At 42.7% G+C, this 23,679-nt stretch overlaps 1 long non-coding RNA gene across 1 annotated transcript; it reads left to right on the top strand.

Moving 5' to 3' along the window:
- The first annotated feature begins 4,242 nt into the window (after positions 1-4,242).
- LOC109312575 lies at positions 4,243-22,223 on the top strand. The gene is made up of 3 exons (XR_002101861.1): positions 4,243-4,252; positions 4,396-4,399; positions 21,956-22,223. It is a non-coding gene; the product is annotated as an uncharacterized LOC109312575 (long non-coding RNA).
- The last annotated feature ends 1,456 nt before the right edge of the window (positions 22,224-23,679 follow it).

Here is a 23,679-nt window from a genome sequence, read left to right as displayed (position 1 = left end):
TCCGAGCCAGCAAGCTGCCACACAAGTACTACCCTCCTGCGGAGTTTATTAGTTTCCTGCAGCCTAATAGGGCCCACATGTAGACACAAAGACGTTTACTGCAGAGCTAATTAATCTACTCCACAGTAAACATCTATTATAGACATGCCCCCTGTGCCTTAAGGCCTTTAATCACACCCTCCAGCCAGTCCCATAGCCATAGCCAAGGCCCCTGTCCCTGTTTTGGTTTTCACTCCTCACTGGCTTCATCTGCTCTGCCTATGCTTCAGCTTTAGCCTGTTTCTGGGCCTCTGGCCCTATCAAACTCTTGGTGCATACGCAGCCATGCCCTGGCTTTGGCTAGGCTGCTGCCTCTGCCCATTTCTCTGCTCCTTGAGACTCTGAGCTCCTGACCCTAGTAGGGTTCAAAGGACACTGAAGCTAGGGACAGACATTACACGTAAATCAGAATAATTGATTGAATATCAGTCTAAACCTGTAAGAGAAGAGAAGTTCAGTACACATAGACTGGTTTCAAAATGGCTGAACCCAGTTTAAGATAGAACTGGATGGATGTAGTACCAGCTTTAATCGCTTTAAGTCTATAGAATTCTGTCCCAGACCCCCACCTGACTCAAATTGCCTCACAGTCCCCTGGCATGCCAGGAAGCTCTGTGGCTTCCCATTAACCTCTCTTTCAAGGTGGGTGGGCTAGCCTCCATCAGTGCTCCTCTGCTCCAGCTAAGCTGGACTCACCTTGCATCCTGGCTGTCACAGAGCTGAGGCATAAAAGCCTTCCCAGCCTGGATCCTGCCAGCACCTGTCAGCTCTGCAGGGTAGCAGTGGGGAGGCAGAGGAACACAGTCCCTCAGCCCCAGTCCCTGAGCCCTGGTGTGCCCAGCTGTAGGGAACCCTGTGCTGAGGGTGGATTCCCAACCCCACACCATATGGCTAGATTGGCTGCTCAGCACCACCCTCTGTGAGTCTTTGACCCACAGTGGATGGGGGGAAAGAGTCCCCCATCCCAGTGTTGACCCCGCAAGCCAGGGTCTGGCCAGCTGTGGGGAGCACCACACCTATGTGATTTCCCTGCATGGCTAGGCTGGATGCTCAGTCTGGTACCCTTAGAATTTCTGACCTGCAGAGGGGAGTGGGGTAAGGTTGTCCCATGACCCAATGCTGGGGGCTTTACTGAGCAGCTGACTGGCCATGCAGGGGTGAAGGTGGAAATCACCCAGCTGTGTGACTACCTACAGCTGCCCAGACCCCAGCTCAGGCAGATGCCTGGCTTTAGGGGCCAGCACAGGGATGGAGGACTGCTTCCCCTTGCCATGTGTGGGGTAGTAGGGGTTTGGGGCATGGACTGGGCAGCCAATCAGGGATGGGCCCTGCTCAGCTGGGATTGGCAATTACCAGCAGCTGGGAGGAGTGCTCAAGCACACCCCACCTTCTGGCCTTGCCAGTGCAGGCTTCTTCATGTCTTTCCCAACTGAAGAGTGAATGTGAGTTCTGTTCATTATTGGTCCAATCTACACAATATAGAGAACTCTGTGTATATTGGATCAATTCTAACTTGGGCTTTTTAACTGTCTGTACTTCACCTGAGTGGTTTCCAAGCACCCCATGTGGCCTATACACCACGCCCATAGACACAAACCAAAGCTTCAGGAGGAATAAACACAAAACAAACTTCTGTTATAACTAGCAACCTACCTATATTGCAGAGGAAGTTCATACACAGTGCCACCTTTAATCTCACTCTTTTGACCATGCACCCCTCACCACTGAGTGGCTAAGAGGCAAAAAAGGTGGTATTCGTTGCCTCTCAGCCACTCTGGGGTGTGGTGGGGGGTGGAGAGGGAGAGAGAAGGGCACAGCAAAAAGAGCCAAGATTCAAGGTGCCAGTGCACCACAAACTTCCACTGTCATTGTGGTAGGTCCCTAGTTATAACTCAGACAAAAGCTGGGCTTCGGGTCTCTAAATGCTGCAGCACTTCTAGCCAAAGGAGCTGGCTTATTCCCTAGCCTCCAAGTTTCCTTACTTCCATCCTGTGGCATTCATGTTTAGATTCCTTGCCTCTGCAAGACTCCCAGCTAACTCTTTCCCCTTCTGAGGATCTGGCCCAGTCTGACTGTTAACAAGGCTCAGGGGCTGCTGTTAACTCACTAATCATGAGCCCACTGTGCTGCTATCTGCATTCTGGGTCCTGCAGCTGATTTAACCAAGATATTTGTCCCTGCAGTTCCTTGCAGCCAGGTCTTCTGCAAGCTTCACTGGCTCTGTTCTCCTTATCCTGCCCTGCTCTGTTCCTTTGAGTAACAGAAGTAGAGGTTCCCTTTTAAATAAGGACAAATGTTAGAAGGACCATAGAAGAATTCTACCACAGATGATGGACGTGTCCCAGAATTGAACTGTTTTGGAAACAGCTTGGAGATGTTTTAAGGGAAACAACTGGACATCAGCTTTCAGATAACCCTATGGTATGCTACTCAACTTTCTGTGAAGCTGTAACATAAATCATAGAGAATTGACATTGATCTTCTAGTGGTTTAAATAATTAAAATTGTAAAAGTGTGGAAGAAAAATGATGCTCCTAATATCAGTGACTGATTTTTTAAAAAAGTTTAGGACAGTTTTTTTCATTACTAAACTCCCCACCAAACCAGTGTTCTACAGGGATATGGGAAAAGGATGTTTTCTTAGAAATCTGATAGAAGTTCCTGGAGATTGCTGAAAAAGAATCTTCTGATTCCAAAGCAGAAAGTTTGAGAAACTTTTTTTCCTGAATATTGAAGGGTATATGTTTTAAAAGCTAAGGGGGGGGTGGGGGGAAGGGTATGAATTTAAAGTCTGAAAGCAGAAATGTAGAAAATAGTAAGCCTTGTCTTGTGCAGAGTTCTGAGGAAAAAAAGGAAAAAAGAAATAGGGCATGAATTATTAAGCAAGTTACATATAGAGATGAAGAAACATAAAAGCTTAACATCAACTATGAAATGTAAAGGAGCTGCTGGAGACTGAAAGGAGGAGAAGAAAAGTACACTTGACTGATCTGTAGACAATGACTCACGCTAAGGGAGCATTATTGATGGAACATGAATAACTGCATTATGTGTATTTTGGGGAATGGCTGCATCTTTAAATATTAAGTTTATTTTCTGACAAATTAGGCTTGTTAATATAGTTTTAAAATACCTATAACTATAGAAACTAAGAAAAATACTGTGGAGATAGGAAAATGTAAGTATGTAAACATACAGGTCTTCAGCACAGTTCTAATGATGTGTGAAGAGTAAAGGTTACTCTACTATGAACTTTTGTAATTAGAAATGTGCAATTGTCACAACAATCTGGCAGTTTCAAATCCATTACTTTCTAAAACTATTACTAGAATATTTTACTTAATTTTCTCCTTCACTTACAGTGTTACTTTTCTAATCTTTGAGATATCACTTTTCTAGTACATTTTAATTCATTAAAGTTAACCCTTTGTCTCCCAGGTCAAGAGTTGCCAAACCAAAGCAGGTTTTTGTTATTTATTTTTTTTACTTGCATGTTACTCTGCCTCTCAATGTTACAGTTAAAAACCATGTAGCAAGGTGGTACCCCTAGACTTCAAGAGTTCAAGAGGGCCAACTTCAATGAGTTGAGGAGACTAGTGGGAGAGGTGCTGGGGTTCTCGAGAGCAGGGGAACTCAGTGCCCAAAATGAGTGGTCATTTTTTAAGCAGGCGAGATACTCAGGGCCCAAGGGGAGACCATCCCAACAAGAAGCAAGGGGGGCAAGAGTGCCCGAAAGCCCCCCTGACTCACCAAGGGCATTTAGGAATGCCTGATTGCTAAAAAGACAGAGTAAAACTGGTGGAAGGGGGGTACTATCTCCAAAGAGGAGTATACCTCCTCTGCTCAGGCCTGTAGGGGGGCTGTCAGGAAAGCTAAGGCGGACATAGAGCTAGGACTAGCGTCCAAGATCAAAGATAACAAAAAGTCCTTTTTTCAAATATATAGGGTGGATGAAGAAAGCATCGGGAAATGTGGGGCCCCTGCAAGATTCTCTGGGCAATCTGGTGGTTACACGGGAAGAGAAAGCAGACTTCTTTAACCAATTCTTCACCTCCGTTTTCTTGTGCAGGGACTGGGACTTCCCCACCGTGATGCAGGATGGACTCAAGGGGAACGCCTCCAGACCTTAGGTTGGGGAGGACTGGGTTAGAGAGCTTCTGGAGGGGCTGGACATGTTCAAATCAGCAGGTCCAGTTGCTCTCCACCCCAGGGTGTTGAGGGAGCTAGCAGGGGTTATTTCAGGGCCCTTGGCACAGCTTTACGGGTGCTTGTGGTGCTCAGGCCAGGTGCCAGATGATTGGAAGATAGCCAACATGGTCCCCAACTTTAAAAAAGGGAGGACCCAGGCAACTATAGGCCCGTCAGTCTTACCTCAATCCTAGAAAAACTCTTTGAGAAGATCAACAAGAAGCACATCTCTGATAGGCCAGCCTCAGGGATGATGCTTAAGGGCAACCAGCATGGTTTCATTAGGGGCAGGTCAGACCAACTTGATTGCCTTTTATGATCAGGTCATAAAAGCATTGGATGCAGGTGTTGCCGTGGATGTAGTCTTTCTGGACTTCAGCAAGGCCTTTGACACCAACTCCCACCCGATTCTCATTAAAAAACTAGGCGACTGTGGCATTGATGCCTACACAGTCAGATGGATTGCAGATTGGCTGAAGGGTCACACTCAGAGGGTGGTGGTGGACGGGCAATATTCAACCTTGGGGGAAGTGGGCAGCGGAGTCCCCCAGAGCTCAGTCCTTGGGCCCGCGCTGTTCAATTTCTTTATCAGCAATTTGGACGACGGGGTGAAAAGCAATCTTGGAGTCACCAAGAACAATGGCCACAAGCTGAGGAAGGATAGGTTTAGGTTAGATATTAGGAAGAACTACTTCACTGTAAGGGTGGCCATAGCCTGGAATAGGCTTCCTAGAGAGGTGGTGCTCTCACCTTCCCTGGAAATCTTCAAGAGGAGACTGGATAGACACCTGGTTGGAGTCTTATGACCCCTCCCAACCCCAGTGCTCCTTCCTGCCCATGGCAGGGGGTCACACTCAATGATCTAGGTGCCTTCCAACTCATTGATTCTATGCTTCTGTACAACATAGTAAAACAGTTATATTTCAGTGGCTCTATCTTGCGTGAGTGACTTTTCAGACAACTCTCATAAACAGGGTGTGAAAGAGCTCCGGCCCCAGACAGCCCCGGGGCTAACAAGGCCGGTCGGAGCGTGCCGGGAAAATGCCGGCAGCAGCGGGATGCGGGGCGTGATAGCGGTGGCGCGGCCGGACCTGGGGTGAGAGCACGCCCCAATCGCCAAGTGGGTACGGCTCGGGCAGCAAGCCCCGTGCTGTGCCTCAAGCCAGAAGCCCTAATTACCTTCCCCAGGTGTGCCAGGGGGCTGGCAGGCTCAAAAGCGGCGCCGGCACAGAGGAATGGGAGACCGGAAGAGCCGGGGAAGGAGCGGATCCCCGGCAGAAGCTCAACGCGGCGGAGGACTGCTGACCCGCATGCTGCGAGAGTGTTCTGGAGCAAGGGTAGGGCCCTGCAGGGGCAAGACACAAGGGGCAAAAGGCCCTGAGGGCCATTGAATGGATTGTGACGGCTGGGGGTGGGGAAGCTTCCCATCCCAGCCCCAGGCTGTGTGGCCGGTAGCTGGAAACGGCAGGGGGTGGACCCCGGCCGCAGAGTACTGGGCAGGAGGCAGAGCCCAGGTGGGAGCAGAGTGCTCTAGCCTCAGACGGTGAACCCCAACAGGGGAATGAAGGCCCCTGAGGAGGTGAACGGGACTCAAAGGGACCCGGGGCCAGCCCCGGCCGGGAGCTGGCGGAGCGGCTCACGGGTCGCTAACTTTACGTTTGCTCTCGAGGAAGTTGCCCCCCCCAGCAGAGGAGAGGTGGGCAACCCGGACTTGTATACGGAGGCCCGGGCGAGGGTGTAGGGGAGGTAGGAGCCCTCAAGGACGTAGGACTGGATCGGACGGGAGGTCCCGTTTTTGGACGTGCACACGCCAGCGGAATTCACTGAACCAAAGAACATCAAAGTCGTGGCAGGCGGACCTAGCGAGAGCATACCCAGAGCAGGGCCACATCTGGAGAGTGAAGCAAGAACCATCCACAGACACCCGCACCAGCGCCATTGCTGTCGGACCCGTGGACACAGGGGTGTTACTGAAAAAGCATTGCTATGTACCTGAGAGCAATCCATATCAGTAACATGATCCTATCATACTAAGAGTCACTTTATAATTCAGTGATCTCTAAGACTACCCAAACAACTATTGTATGAACACACACCAAATCTTTTTTTTTATTCACATGGTATAGTGATTCAGCTATGAAGAGTCATCAATAAAACCTGGGAAAAAAACCTTATTGAATTTATTCAAAGAATGAAGGAAATTTTTTATTATTATTTTTTATATAATATTTATATATTATTATTTATATATTTGGAGTGATGGGTAGTACTTTTGTGGGCACACACACACACACACACACACACACACACACACACACACACAGAACAAATTGCATGTCATCTGTATTTCAAGTTATTACTCATCTCCTTTCACACAGGTGGATAAATTCACATAATCTCAAAATGAGAAAAGTCAATATTATCATGCCCTGGTTAATCTGTGACATTCAGGAAAGGCAAGATCTTGAGATCCAAGCAAAAGTTGACTTATGCCACATGTATTTAAAATGTATTTTAATGAGTGGTTCTAGTTTTATATATCCAAACATTGTACCTGTTTTATAAAGAAAGTCAGTGAATACCTACACCCTATTTTCAAATATGAATTCCAGACACACTTAGGGGATATTTTCAAATGTGGATAATTACTTTAATTTCATGAAGCTAATCATATTTATTTTTCCCCTTAGAAAACTATAATTTACCAAGAACCCACTTTAACCAGAATTATACAAGGTTGAATTGACAAAAGAAGGTCATTAATGTTTTTATACAGTGTGATAACAGATTGCACACTGATTACTAACAAGCCTGTGAGCCTGTTTAATAGACTTTCAGTAGGAATAGGGAATGATGCATTCATTAATGTTCAATACTTCCAGTTACAGTTATGTTCTCTAGAGTATACAATGACTGCACTGCTCAGAATCTGACTTCAGAAGTTCATGGTTCAGCTACTTATTATTGATTAATGCTACAATGGAAGAAATCAAGTGCTTTCCCAAAGCATCACATTAATGCAGATTTCTCTGTCTTGAATTTTGACCTGTGATAATGATTCATGTCTGTGAAGTTAGGGGGCAGGTTTATGTACTTAAAAAAAGGGAGGAAACATTATAGGCACAAGTCAGTAGTGACATTCACATTTAAGATTGAATGTGAAAAGATATAAAACCTTCATAGTTCATAGAGCCTGTTCTTTTTAAATAACATTTGGGTTATTTCCACTGCTTGATGATAAAAATCCAGTGATTTTGCTATACCAAGAATGCATTTCTTTAATTCAATAACTACATTTCCCATTTATCACTGGAAACTTTTGTTACATTTATGATGAGTATCAAATTCCTTTTGTTGAAAGAGACGTGAAACGGTCTCTTCTCTCCCTCTACCCACCCTCCATTCAGATGCATAGAATGAAAAATATCAAATAAATGGAATATGCAACTTGTTGCCTTACTAGAACCACCTGATGCACATCGCATACTAAACAGTATTTCTTAAAGAGATAAAATTAAGCCGTTTGCTTAACTGAAAAAGTATGATTCAGCAAAATGGAAGGTGTTTAAACTAGAACAAAAACACCACCACACAATAGACACATAATAAAAACACACATTAAAGCATATGTTTGTCTAGTTTCAATCTGTAGCACTATTGAAATTTTATCCAAAAGCTGAAAAAAAAAAGATAAATCTTATTTTATAGGAAATGTTAAGTCATGTACAAGTATCAGTTCCAGCTAAATATACTGTAAGCTCATGGGTTAAAATATACTGCATGTCCAATAACCCAATAACCCATTGCCATGTCTTGATAAAGATGATGATTAGCCATCTATGGCAGTTAAAATGGAGACTACTGAGAAGCAATAGAACAGAACACTGTTTAGAGTAAAAATGAGAACGAATGACATGAAAGGGGGGTAACATCTTAATTGATTCAGTAAGGTCAAATGTTCAGTCTAGTTTTAATTCCATATGATTCAGTTCACTCATGCCTATTCAAAGTGCCCATATTTTCATTTTCAAATCCAAACAGAAGAGAAATCGCAAAAATGCTATTAGAATGGTTTATTCTCTGGTAGTGATATCACTTTGTCCTAAGTGTAAACAAAGATTCCTTCCAAATCTGCTGCAAATTTAAAGAATTTTTTAGGCATCCATCTAAGCAAGACATCAAGGAGTGATGGACCTCAAGAGCTGTTATAAAGAAAACAAACCTAATTTATAAATTCCACTTAATAATTAAAAGACCTATTTCAAATTAATTTTGCATATCTAACAAACATGCATTTTTTTAAGCATACAGAGAATCTTAAAGACAATTTTTAACATGCATGTTGATTAAAAACTCAACCCATTATTTTCCTGTTAACACTCCTTAAGGACGTTGTAATATATTTTAACAAAATATAAATCACAATGCAATTATGGCTCACAAAAAGAAACATGTCTATGATCACACTACGAACACCACATATTTTACGTATTTGTCTCTGTGCATAACAACACTACATTAACACCAATGTATCAAACAACTTATAACAATATTATAGGTTTCTTTAATATATAACAATATACACGTACATAAATTAGATTTACTTAAACATGCATGAGAATACTGATTCCTGTATGCATCAACTGACCTATATCCTTCTTTAAGTTTATTGTAGATAGGCAATTAAAAAAGATATCTATAAATAAAATATGTTTGATTTCTTACCAAGACACTCAATCCTAACTTTACTATATTGCAGTAAACGCACCACACACTGGTCTTTCTACATCGTTCCTCACCAGAATGGAAACTCTCAGATATCATTAGAGCAAAAGTTATTTATAAATCAATCAAGCATTCTTAACATTGGTAAGAGTGCTCCACTCATTCTGCTCCCATTCTGCAATTGGGCATCTGGGAATTCGTCTGTTGAAACAGATTCTTTTGTTATCAGTGGGAGTTCAAAGTTGCTCATTTCCTACAAGGACTAGGCCTATAATACTTTTTCTAAAATAGCAAGTCAGATTCCCTACTGGTATTTGTTTTAAACCTCATTATAATAATAATTGGAATTTAGAAATGTTTAAGCAATGTTACATTTTCAATCTAATTGGTTATGGAAGAGTGGTGTGCATTTCTGATCATGCAGCAAGCCCTTAAAGCTTTTAACTTTAGTACAGAGGGTTTACTCCAGTTTCCTTTTGAAGTCACTTTTACAGCCCCCATTGACCTCAGTGGGAGAAGAAATGGACCTTAAAATATTTGCATGTCAAGGCTTTTCTCTTGCCATTACAGTGCTCTCATGCATGACATTTACAGTTTAATGGTACATTTTGTATATGAAGCAGTGCTATATTTCTTTGGAAGGATACTGATACATAATAACTTTGGCCAAAGGGGATGAGACTGAAAATAGTATTTTCTAAAAAAAAAAAAAAAGTTTCCGCAACTGAAACCATGCAAGGCCATTGCTTATGATAAACAAAAACCAAAACCAAAAAACCCCCCCAAAAACTGGTAAAAAGCTTTTCCTTCCTTCAGGTGGCTTTCCTTAATATTTTTAAAATATTAAAACAAAAACAAAGAGGCCAATCCCACTTTTTAAAAGAAAAATCCAATTCATAATTTGTGGGAGACATTGAGAAACCTTCACAAAATAAAGTTCTCCTACCCTGACACTGAATGGTGCTCTGTGCTCTCATTTCCTATTATGATCACAAATTAAGTTTGCAGTCAAGATGATAACAGTAACCATGTCTTCTGGCTCACAATTTCATGCCCTGTTCACCGCCAGCCTTCCAGATTCTACGCAGTCCTACTGCAAACACATCTTCAATAGATTATATTGTGCTTCAAATACAGTTTGAGACAAGGAAATTGGCAGAGGTAAGCAGGTTTACTAATATTATCAGAATGAAAATGCATATGACATTGCTCAAACAGGTAAGCATAAATTTTCCCACTTCTTCCACTGAGACTGGTTGGGGTGGAAGGTAAACAACAAAAACAAAAACTCTAGAGAAACTTGCCTTGCTCAGAGAAACTCAAAAGTGTCTGCTTCTAAAATATGACTTGACAACATTTCAAGAACCCAGATTTCTTTGTCAGACACTTGGTCTGATCATTTTAATTTATACATATTGTACAAGCAGCCCTTGAGGCGTGCCTGAAGGTGAATGAAAACAGCAGATCAAAAACTGCTGTCTGTGCAAAGGGGCATCACCATTGAGAGCACATAGAAATCTATATTTTTCCCATTTATTTGAAGGCCTACAATTTATTTTAAAAATTCACTAGAAAATTTAATTTATAGGAAATGAAAGACTAAGACAAAAAGCATTTTTGCAAATCCTCACTTTTTTTAAATTAATGGCTGTTATTTTCAATATCAGAAAACTAACATTTGAGAATGAGCTGATTAATGGTCCCACCCCCAGGGATGCAACAAAGCTGGTTCCAGACCCCCACACAGTCCCCAGGCTGGGACTGACAATTGTAGGTCCCAGCCCTGGGATACACCAAGCTGGTACAAGACTCCCATGTGGTCCTGGGGCTGGGACTGTACTAGGGCCGGTTGATTATTCCAGTGCAGCTTTGGGGCTGGAAGAATCAGCTGATTGTCAGTCCCAGCCCTTTGAGTGCACTGGAGCCAACTTAAGACTCTGGTGCCAGAATCACCTTGGAGTCTTGGGCCAATTCTGGTTCCCCTGCCACACATTCATTTTAAGGTGCGACAGAAACCAGCTACAAAAACATTACATATCTTGTGTGGAATATTTTTGCATCTGGTTTCTCATTTTGTCTCACCGTTAATTCCTTGAACTGTGGCAGGGTTATTATGTATGGTCAATCACTCCTACTCCAGACATTTTTTCTTTTTCTTTTTTTTTTGTTATTTAAATAATGACCTTGAACTACAACATCCAATCCAGAAAGATGTCTTTATGTAAAACTGCACCAAGTAAAATAAATGTGGAAAGCTTGCAGAATTCAGCCCGTAGTATGTGGCATTTTGGCATCAATGTGGATCTTTATTCAAACTTTCAAGTGTATACTATTTTTCCCTGTTAGTAGTAAATGTGTGAATACAAAAATAGAAAAAGAATATGATGGTAGATAATATTTGTGCTGGCTGAATATCAGGCTTAATCTTCAGTTATATTTTTATGACAGAAAACCAATTACTTATGTGACAGTGTTTATATTTAGATTCTTTATGTTCACTATATTTAATTTAGGATTTCAAAAAATATTTGAATGCAATAAAGGTTTTATTTACTATTCCAATCTTCACCATACTACCTACACTTTATGTCTAGCACCACTGCAAAATAGTAGATCAATATCACAGAGTTGTTTAGAGTGAAAACAGATAGTCATATTCATAAACTGCAGTATTACCATAATTTTACCTGATTAGTGCTGATGCTGACTCTTCCTTAAAAGCCTTTTAAAACTGGCTCTGCAATTAATATTAGTTTTTATGTTACCCCAGTTACCTCCCTATGTGTATTAAATGGTGTCTCCTATTCTGTTAAGGCTTCAGGTTGCACTGTTCCGGTTGTTTACAGTTTTGCAATGACTGGTCTTATACCAATCAGCAATTTTTTTTATTACCTTGCATCTATTTGCCAATAAATTAAAAGGTTATATGTTAAATATGATACCTCAAATTAATTTTTTACATAGTAAATTCTATGTAAAACTAAGCAATTTCTATTTTGAAGATATATATTAGTTTAATAATACTGCTGCTATAATTTTCATTTTAATGGTTTCATATTTACAAGATTCAATTATGCATTTTGCTGCATATTTCAATTATGCAATGTCTTGAAATGTTGATATTAGAATACTTGCATATATCTGATTAACAGGATACAATGAAAGTGGCTGTAAAGATACCCGTCATTATTATTATTATTAGAGTTCGGTTCTAACAGCTGTTCTACTTTTGCATAATTCCAGCAACGCAAACATGGCAGAAGGTTAGTTTAATCAACCAGCTGGGAAATCAGCCGACAACAAAGAAAGGAGGCCACTGCAGTGCTGCTGCACTCCAGCCACCTTCAGCTTTCCCCAGAGCCCTTCAGGTAATACTATAACTAGGTACATCCCTAAGACAGAAGTTCCTGACTGATCTTAAGAACAGGGAGCTATAAATATTACACACAGCAACCTATTCTATTGTTCTTACCAGTTTCCTGAGTGGAACATTGCTGCTTGAGACCTAGGTATTGCATCTTTTGTTCTCAGATAACTTTTCCCAAGGTTTGGCCTGTAGTGCCCAAAAATAACAATATGACCGAAGCAAAAGGCCTCTAAGTTTACTCTGCTTTATCTCATGTTCATCACAATAAAAATATTAAAGAAAATATTATTATAGTGTAATGAAAACTATATAAAGCAGAAAAACACATTATATGCGATGTCACAAGTAAGATAATAATTTTAAAAAAATCTTGTTCCATTCTCTTTAAAAGTGAGAAAGATGGACTGAGGAAGAGATTTCCGCTGTAGAGGGGGCAGGATTGATGTTAGACTGCACCCCCTTCCTGCCCAACAACTGCAGGGATCTGGTCCCACAGGGATCTGAGAGTCTTCCCCTGCTCTCTACCACAGCCCAGTGATCCACTTAGAGTTTATGGAGGAAAGAGAAGGGGGTGGAGGACTGGAGTGGGGCTGGGAAGGTGGTGGGGTGAGCTGGGCAGTCTTGACAGGGCTCTCTGGAAATAGTGGTGCTGGGCTGTGTCCATATCCATATGAGGGGGCAGGGAGAATGGGAGTGAGGTGCCAGGTCCTGGTGAGCATGTAATACCCACAGTTTGCGGGTGGGAAGTGGTGGGTTCAATCTGCCAGGCCCCACTCCCTTCTGTCCAAAAACGGTGGCAGTCTGACCCTACCATGACCTGAGAACTTGCCCCTGCCCCTCACGCAGTCTCTGGGGACTGTAGAGGTGGGATGTGTCTGTGTGAAGGTGGGGGTAGTTTATCAACTCCCTGCAGGGGCAGGATTTCCACAGGTTGAGGGCAAGAGTGGGTGTGCTTAATCTGCCAGAATCTGCCCACTTGTTCAAAAACTGCAAGCAACTGGCCAGCCCCTCCCACCCTCCCAAGTGTCCTGGCCCTTCAGGTATGGTCTGTAACTGAGGCTCTGTTTTGGCCCCTGCTGAACATATTCATGCAATCCAGACAGGGGGAGGGCAGGGAGGAGAGAGGGAATGAGGTTAGCCAGGCCATGTCTGCACTAGGAAGTAAGTCAGGATTCTCTGGGGTGGTGGTGGGCCATGTACAGGAAGGGGAGGGGAGATTAAAGAGATGCTGCATGGCAGAGGGGAGGTCTGGGGCAGGCTGGGTTGCGTCTCTGCAGTGGGGGACAAGGGTCTCTGGGGACTGTGAGGGGTGACTGGTTTCTGTCTAGATGAGAGTAGAGAGTTGCAGGTCTTTGAGGAGGCGGGGACAAGCCATGTCCAGGCAGGGCAGGGTTTAGAGGGCTCTGGATGGTAGAGGTAGCAGTGGACCATGGCTGGGTTCTGGTGGGTGGCTTTCTCCTGCCAATACCAGTTGGAGAAGGTAGGGTGTGCAGAAAGTCTGGGCTTTCCAAGCCCCTCAGCTGTCACAGGAAGGGGCTGTCACGTCAGTCAAGCTGCAGCAGTAGAGTGCAGCCTCAATCACAGAGTGGGTCCCTGGAGAGGGAGGACAGAAGCATCCCCAATTGATTGGGGTTGTGTGCAAGCATTCATTCAACTGCTTGCACCCTGATTAGCAATTCAAACTTGTCTGATGCATTGGACATTTAAATGGTTGAAGTGAATGCCTATTCACAGTCACTGTAACTGCAATTGCATTGGCTGAAATGCAACCTTTGTAATTTGCCTAACTGTATGTTGCTGAAGTTAATTGTTAATTGCATGTTTAGTCAGCAGTGCAAATGGATGTGTAGAAAACTCATAAATCAGATTGGTTATGTTTATAAGTAACATTTCCATATCAGACAATTTGTGTTTATATACAGTAGATCAAGCTATGGAAACATCCAAATTGCAAATGAGCTGTTGTACAGATAAATGATACTAAACCTGTCTCCAACATTGTAACCAAGCAGAAGATATATAAAATAGTTCTCAAAACTTCAGTAGTGAAAGTCACAGTCAAAACAAAATTTTCAGGTCACAACAGATAGGCACCAATATTTCTTTTCACTCGGCATCTAATTTGTGTGCTTTAAAAACTCTCCTATGATTTTTCTGCCGTGTCAAACAAATTTCAAATTTTAAACACCTTGAATCCTCATGGAAAATAACCAAAGCAGTTCCATTCATTCCAACAGTTATTTAATTCATTTGACATATTTTCTTGAAGCTGAGAAATAGATCCTTCTCACAAAACACAGAACTAAGTAATTATTTATTACTAATATATGCATATGATGACACCACTGTGCTATGCACTGGACAATCAGGAAAAAATAAATAATTCTTACTGGAACAAACAAACACACAAAGCAGTCAGCAAGTTCCAGGTAGAAAGAAGTATTCGCTTTCTCTGTGATTTGATCCTTTAGCACACACTACTCCTTTGTGTAGAAGTAGTGCAAGGTAAGGCTGGTGTCATATACTCAATTTAAGACTTACCAATGGCCTTATTACATGGTAAATTCAGGCAGCTTCTGAAGCTCTTAACACCTGGACTGGCTGCATGTTAACACCTTTAAGCAGCTTAAAACATTCATTATTTGGTTTAGCATTATGCCACTCCAAGGCACAATTACTTCCAATCCACCTCATTTTGTCCCTGTTCTATTATCATGTGGCCACTTCCCACCACTATTTTCCTCAAGCTGAAGTCCTCCAGTATCCCAGAATGCTCTAAAAGCTCTGAGGTACTCAATCCTCCCCCCCACCCCGGAATGCCTGGTGGCTGTGTTGCCTCCCACGGAGCACCATAAAAAAAAAAAAAAAAAAAAAAAGAAAAGGATTGGGCTCCTTGGAGCTCAGAACAAGTGAGTTCCAGGACTGTAGCCCTAGAGCTCTCTGGTCTCGCTGAAACTCACACAGCAGCTCTGGGCTCAGAGCAGGGATGTTGGGGGCTAAACTGCTGGCCCCTCTCTGAACATAGACCTACTGTGGCAGTTTCAGTGAGACCAGAGAGCTCCTGGGAAGCTGCTTCCCCAGGTCTTTTTGGTCTTGCTGAAACTGATATAGTGGTGGACCCACTCTCTCTCTGGTGCGAGCTGCAAGAGGGTTCTGCTCACCAAGCCTCTAGTGGCAATTCGCAGCTCTGCAGGTGAAGGACAGCAAGAACAGGGTTTTTTGCCTTACTATGTGACTTGGGTTTACAGCATAGGTCTAACAAGGTCCTAAGTATAGTTAAAATGAAAGCAGATGCATGTTCAAGCAGTTTAGCACACTTGAAGCTTCCTTGTAAGGTTGCAAAGTTGTTCCCTTTCAGCTGAGGGCTATCTCCTAACAAGTACTAACTTTAGTCACTATAGTCCAGTGATTTGCAGCTGTTGCAAATGAATGTATGACAAGGCCCTTATTCAGTAGAAGAACCAAAGATTTGACTTTAGCATGGCTCTGTAGCACTTCTGACAATCTGGCCATGAATGCCCTGCTTTCTCAGGTGCCCTAATAGTGGACATGATGTAAAAACGTCACCCTCAAAAAGGCTTCTTTTCCTACCCACCCCCTCTTTGTCAGTGCTTTCAGGGAACAAAACTGATCTAGGGAATATGACCTTTTCTGAAAAACTGATATCACCGATGTCTTTATTAACATTGTTCTCCTAGTCCTTCCCTCCCTCATGGGTGCCTTACCCACTCTTCCAGATCCTGGCCTGTTAAAAAAAACAAAACCCCCAGAATCACTGGCTTGTTCTTGGCAGTGGGGTGATCCCTGCTGCCCCCCACTTCCCCATGCCATGTGGGGGGCTCTGCCATGAGCCCCCTGACCCCTACCCACCCCCCAGCCCACACTTGGCTACCCTGCCTGCCCCAGCTTTTTAAAAAAAAACAAACAAATGCTAGAATCACCAGCTGCTGCAGCGGCCTTAGGGATTTGAGGGTCTTGTGGCAGAGCCCCCCCATGCAGTGTGGGGAAGTGGGGGGCAGCAGGGATCACCCCCCCTCCAAGCAGGAGCTGATGTGTTTTGGGCTTCTTTGGTTTTTTTTAAAAGGCCAGAAGTCAGGGGTTGGGCAGGGCAGTCATGGGGTGGGGGCTGGGAGAGCAGGGTGACAGAGCAGTGGGAGCCAGTCGGGATTGCCCCCCACCCAGCAGCAGCCAGTGAGTGGGGGCTTTTTTTCCCCCAAAGAGCCAGGAGTTGAGGATGGGTGGGGCAGCCATTGACAGTAGGCAGGGGACGGGGCCTGTGTGATTTGGAGATTTGGCTGTATCGGCAGTGGCTGAATCTCTGAATCAGTTTGGCCGAATTGATTCAGGACTGTGATTCGAATCACCGAATTGAATCACTGTCCCCCAAATCATCCAAATCCAGAGTGAATACTAGCCGCTTCGCACAGGCCTAATATATGTACTTACATGACATTCACATGCACTTCAGTAGGAAGTGAGTTTTAGTATGAAGATCAATCATGTTTAAATATCTTTTTAATGATGCCTAGTTACACACTTTGACACCAAGCAACTTTTCCTCAACATTTACCACTCTTAAAACAAAGTTTAATATGTGGTCTTCAGTTTAAGCTTTAAACATATAGTTGGGTTTTTTCACTAGAAATTAAAAATCATTTGGTAGTGTATCAATCATGACAACTCTTTATAAATATTCTTATATGAAAGAAAATGCTATAAAATGACAGAGAAAGGTTAGCTTGATCCAACAAAAATCAGGAAATGCAAAAATAGACCCATGTCCTTTAACTAAATCTGTTCTGATAGATCCTTACATACCTAGCTTTTATATTTGCCAGGGGTGGCTATATATTGGATACTTAGTGCAGAATTTCTGTCCTGATGTGACTAAGCAATGCCGTTTGTAATTGTCACAGGTATCCTACATAGTCCATGCAGCAGCTCACTGTCATCTGGAATGATAGGATATCTATTATTCTATCACTTCCGACACTGCAGCAGTGCCAGAAGCTGGATACAATTTAAAAATGAAAATGATGATTTCACATTAGTTTTATACTAGTGTAACTTGCTTTGTTTCATTGGCAAATTCCTGATTTACACTGGTATAAATTATTTTAGAATTTGATTATTGTATTAACTCTGTACAGGGTTTGTTTGGGGTTTTTTCAGTTTAATAGAGACCAAGGATATTTTAGAGCAACTGTGAATTTTTCATCATAATATTAATGCAAGAAATAAAATCCAACCAATGGAAGAAAAAAAGGTACAGATGGCTATACAATAGCTAAAACCTCTCTTTAAAAATGAACTAGGACATTTCTTCCATCCATATTACAAATTTTATTTTTACTTCTTTCTTCAAAATATAATAAAGTGTTATAAGGAATAGTTATTATTGTCTATGATATAGCTGTTAGGACCCACTGAATTCAGCAATTAATATTCATGATTACGTTATTTTCTTGAAAATATAATTTAGATTTGCTTGTATTGTAGAGTTTATTTTCCTTATTCTTGAGAGTCAAGGGATAAATTCATTAAGATGGAGAGTGTATCTAAAGTTTAGATACAAAGCTGACCTCTAAAGGTCAAGAGTGTCATTATGTAAGACTAGCCAATTGCCCATCAAGAATGATGGGGGGAGGGGGCTGGGATGGAGTTGCACCACCTGACGCCCCATGCTGCCACTGTTCTGCCTCATGCAAGGAGTGGGGTGGGGGGGAGCCAAGGCCAATGCTGCTGGCCTCAGCTCCTCCACCCTCTGTCGGTCCTCAGCACAGCTTTGGAATCATGACAGCTGTCCCCCACGCTTGAAACACTGTTTCTGTCAGCCAGAGTGCAAATAAAGTGTGACAGACAGACTTAGGCTTTTATAATATTGGAATTTTGGCTCTTAACATTTCCTTTCTTAGTTATACTCACATGCCTATACAGCATGGAGAAATAATGAATTTGTAATGCCATCAAATTAATGTATAAATCCAGAAGGGGTCACACTATGAGTCTTTAAGACTGACCATAACTCAGATGATAGAATTTCACCCAATAATGCCTGCCTCAACTGCAATAGTTTCTTGTTAAACTTGACAGTGGTTCCCTATTTTTAAATGAGTCATTTTTTTAAAAAATAAAGTGGAAAATGGAACCTTATTTTATGTAGTAGAATTCATACATCTTAATAAATGATATTCACAATCTCTGAGTCATACCTGTCCATATTTGATGTTTCAATTAATATCCAGTGAAGATATGTCAGGTTAATAAATAAAGAATTAAAAGAATGAACAGCAGCAGTGTCACATCCCCTGCTACATGGAGGAAGTAGAAGCCAATTCTCATTTCTCCCTTACACTTAATATAAGATCCAATTCTGTCATTGCTGTTAACACAGCTTGTCGGGAGGTGTATCTGCAATAAAGTAAGATTCAGAACCAAACCTGAATTCTCTAGTGATGTTTTCATATGCAGAAAAAAAGCTCTTGCTCTTGGTCTTGCTCTTGCTAGACAGTCAAACTCATTCTGGAATTCTGCTTGTCCTCACAAGTCAAATCCAAGAATTATAAGATTCTGTAACTGAAATACCAAACTGGCAAAGAATTAGTTACCAACATTTTACTAGAATCCCTAAGCTACACTACTGCAAATCAAGAAATTTAATGGAATACTAAGATCCTGAAATTAATTACAGGTGGCTTTGGCCTTTTTTTTTTTTTTTACACACAAATATATGCCAATTATATATCACATTTCCTAGTTCTGGTGATTGTAGGAAAACTAAAAATAAGCTTGATGGTTTTACGGGCACTGTAATAGCCTTTGTAGCAAGACACATTCTCATTATTGCCAATTGGAAAAGGACTTAATTCTATAAAACTGGAGACAGAATTTGTCATGTGTAAGGAACGTTTTCTCAATATAGTTTGCCTACCAAGTCTTTTGTATACAGTGACTTGTGCAATATTTACTTTAGAAAGTTCAGGCAAAAAAAAAAAGAAAAGAAAAAGCAACTGAGTGATAAACTGGTTCAATGGTTCTAAATTTAAAATAGGTAGACAGTCCTCTGGAAACTGGTACTGGAAATCTTTGTTTATTTAGGATCAGGCAATTGGCGTTAAAGTTTTTTTCTGAATTTATCTATGAAAGATTCTCAGTATTTGAATCATTAAACCTTGGTAAGGGTGTACTTGGTAGCTGTGTTGGTCTGAGACAAAAAGACATACAAAAAACTAGAACTCTTGATTCCAAAATGATACCTCTTATTAGACCAACTGGAAAATGACAAGAAAACTGTCCTTTTCTGCAAGCTTTTGGGATCAAAGTCCCTTTGTCAGGCTCTGGGAAAGTGTAGATGGTACAAGATGATAAAAAAGTCCACATAGGTAGGAAATAAACTTCATAAACCCAAGGCTCTAAATGAACCCAGAGCTATAGAATGAAATAAGGCTGGTCAGCAAGAATTGTTGATTTGTCTGGCTTTCTTCCAAATAAGATTTTTCTTCACTACAGACATAAACAAATCTAAATTATGCGGTGGTTGATGGAACCACATTAGTTACTTTCTACCCTACCATTACTTGAGCATTACTGTTTAACACACTATCTTGCCCTGCCTTTAGAGCAGAAATTTTGACATGTAAAGAGGCTATGTTGCTTCATATGGGACAATAAAGGTGAGTTCTATTTAGGTTGTGTTTACATGTTTGCATTTTGTTTTAGGTCAATTAATGCAGTATTTTTTCCAAGAAAGTGCCCAGAAAATCTTGCAACAACTAGCAAGGGAGGAAATGCTATAGTTTACATTTGGCAAAAACTCTTTCAAGTTTCCAGTTAAAACCAGGAGAGGACAGGGAGAAAGAAACAAATCAGGTGACAGGAGAGGGTGAATTTTATTTAAAGGGATTTTTATGGATTACGTTTCAGTATAAAATGATGTTTGATCTTATTTATAGAGCAAGGTGACAACCCACGTGTTCAAATATTGTGAATTTACTTACAATTTATAAACTACTGTGGCTCATGTTATGTAATTCTTAAGAATATACAAGAAATAGAAACATCATATTACACTGAATTACATAGGGAAAAATGAAATTTCATTAGAAATACAAGGACACTCAGTGCAAATAAAATTTGAGAGAGTAAATTGCGATAGTTACTGCCAAGCACCACATCATACTTAATTCAAGCATTTATTCCTCTCACACTGCCTTTAGTTCATATCCTAAAACAAACAACTTACTCCACTAGGTTAAGTCTGATTTTGTACATCTTGCAATTGACCGACTCATTTAACCTCACTATTAGGCACCCCACCCCAGAGTGGAACCTAGAACTCCTGAGTGAGGAGTCTATAGAATTCACTGTACAATGCATTGGGAGCAGTACTATGGCAAGGAAGTTTGGTGCCCAGGATAAAGCCCACAGTAGCAACCCATCCTTGCCCTATGCACAGATTCTGGGGGCATATGTCCCCCTATACTTGCCTGGGAGTGCACGCAGTGGCAGGAACTGCCCTCCCTCTGTCCCTATGTCTCACCAAATGAGCTGCTCACAGCTCCGTCCTGTGTCCTGCCCCAGCTGGGTAGTGCCTTTTGGTGTCCCTTTGCTTCAGCACCTGGGGCAGTCACCCCACTCCCCCGCCCTACCCTTGCTACAGCACTAATGGGGATAGTGAGACTCCCAAGAGCATTTTGAAAAAGCAAGCATGTAAGTCAGCACTTTGAGCTAGAAGTGTAACCATTCACCAGTGCCCCCTTTCCCCAGGGACACTGCAGTGCTTATAATCCCCATACAGACCAGGTCTCTCAGCTTCCCTGACAAGCTCTGATGTTAATTTAGTGATGAGTGATTCTTGCTCACAGGGATGTAGCACCGTTTGAAACCAAGCCTTTTTTGCAATCAAGCCGACTCTGGGTCCTCTTTGCTTAGGCCTCCTACAGCTTCTTAATAGACAGTCTTCTCATTGCAATGTCCTTTAAGTTTCCTGGAGGAGCAGGTGAGGGAACTCCAGGAGACAGTGAGCAGGCTGAGGGGTATCAAGGAGGATGAGGCCATGATCGACAGATATTTCCGTTCCTTACAGCTCCAGATGCCTATAGGTGGAACCCTATGAGAGGAATCTTCAGCAGAGTAGAAAACTGTCACCTCTGGACCCAGGCATCAGGAGCCAGCATCTACTTCCCCATTGTGTCTGTGGAACAGGTACAGCACCATGGCAGCCTTGGTGGAGGAAGCAGGAGAGGAGGATGCAGAGGAGGTGGTCCCTGCAACCCCTGCTGGCCAGGCTGGGGGACCATTGCCCATGCAGAAGAAGAAACACCGGGTTATTGTGGTGGGTGACTCAATCCTGAGAGGCACGGAGGGGCCAATCTGCTAACCAGATCCTACGGCAAGAGATCTCCTGCATGCCTGGAACAAGCATCAGCGACATCACTGAAAGGATTCCTGATCTTATCAAGCCCTCCAACTACTACCCCATGGTCCTTGTCCATGTGAGCACAAATGATGCGGCTGAAAGTAGTCCTGACCATATCATGAAGACTTCCATGAGCTGGGGGTCAGCCTCAGGAAGACGGGAGCACAGGTGGTATTTTCCTCCATCCTTCCAGTTGACAGAAGCCAGAGGCACCACAGGCATCAGGGTAGTCAACCGGTGCCTCCAGAGATGGTGTCTTCAGGAGGGATTCAGATTCTACAACCATGATCAGCACTTCCAGGGAGGAGGCTACCTAGGAAGGGATGATCTTCATCTCTCTCCTAGAGGTAAGCATCTCTTCTCCCACAGGTTGGCTGATCTCCTCCAAACAGCTTTAAACTAGGTTTGATGGGGGATGGGGAATCAGTGGTTGATGAGAACCCAGGGTTGGTGAACCACAAACAAGGCACTGGACCTAATCAGGTAAGCACTAAAGGGCACACTAACCATCCAAGCAAAGAGGTACCAAGAGCACTTAATGGGGGGCTAAAATGTCTTTACAGAAATGCCAGGGGTATGGGGAATAAGCAGGAGGAGCTCATACCTACTTGGTAGCACACAGTATGACCTAGTCAGCTTAACTGAAACGTGGTGGGATTCTATGCATGAATGGGCAGTAGACACTGAGAGATACAGGTTGTATAGGTGGGACAGAGTGGGGAAAAAAGGCAGGGGTGTAGCTCTCTATGTTAGGGAGCAGTACACATCTTCCATCTTCAAGAAGGGGGTAGAGGAGGGGAATACCAAGGCACTGTGGGTCAGGATCCAGGGAGGGGCAGGGGAAAAGGACTTGGTTGTGGGGGTCTACTATAGACCTCCTCATCAGGATGACAAGCTAGACAAGGTATTCTCCAGGCAGCTCTCAGAGGCTATTCAGGCAAGGGAGGCAGTGGTCATGGTGGATCTAAATTACCTGGACATCTGCTGGGAGGAGCAGACAGTGAAAACAAACCACTTATCTAGGTTCTCACACTGCATGCAGGACTTCCACCTAACCCACATGGTGGCCAGTCCCACCAGGGATAGCACCTTGCTAGATCTGGTCTTAGCAACAGGTGATGATCTCATGGGGAACCTGCGAGTACACAGTAACCTGGGAGAGAGTGACCATCACTTGGTAGAGTTCACTATCCAGCGAAAGGTGGGAAAAATATCCAGTGAGGCTAAAGCGTTAGACTTCAGAAGGGCCAACTTTAGTAAACTTGGAAGGCTAGTTAGTGAGGTGGCTGAACTCAAGGGTATTGATCAAATGGGGTCCATGAGAGTTAGAGGTTTCTCAAGGGAGTGATCCTTGGGGCACAAAAGGAATCTATCCCCTTATGCAGCAAAGGGGATAAGGGGATAAAAAGCCCCCTTGGCTGAACAGGGAACTCCAGTAAAGACTGGGGCAAAGAAAGAGATTTATAGGCAGTGGAAGCAGGGGGCAGCCACCAAGGAGGAACACACCTCCCTGGCACACTACTGCAGGGAATCAGTTAGGCAGGCCAAGGCAGGACTGGAGCTTAGGCTACATTTCTTCAACAATTAAGGACAATAAAATGTCCTTCCACAGATACATAGTGAGCAAAAAGAAGGCGCACAGTAACATTGGGCCCCTTCAGGACAAATCAGGATAGTTGGTGGTTGACGCAAGGAAAAAGGCGCAGCTCTTCAATGAGTTCTTTCTTTGCTTCAGTACTCTTAAGTACTGACCAAGACAATTCCCCCACCTTGAGCATAGACAGATGTCCAAAAAGTACCAGATCACCAAAGGTTAGTGCTGATTTAGTTAATGGGTGTACTTGGTAGCTGTGTTGGTCTGAGACAAAAAGACATACACAAAACTAGACCTCTTGGTTCCAAAATGATACTTTTTATTAGACCAACTGGAAAATGGCAAGAA

Source organism: Crocodylus porosus, unplaced genomic scaffold, assembly GCF_001723895.1.
Source record: "Crocodylus porosus isolate Cpor-Errol unplaced genomic scaffold, CroPor_comp1, whole genome shotgun sequence".
NCBI lineage: Eukaryota > Metazoa > Chordata > Crocodylia > Crocodylidae > Crocodylus > Crocodylus porosus.
This window is presented reverse-complemented; position numbering and strand designations above follow the sequence as displayed.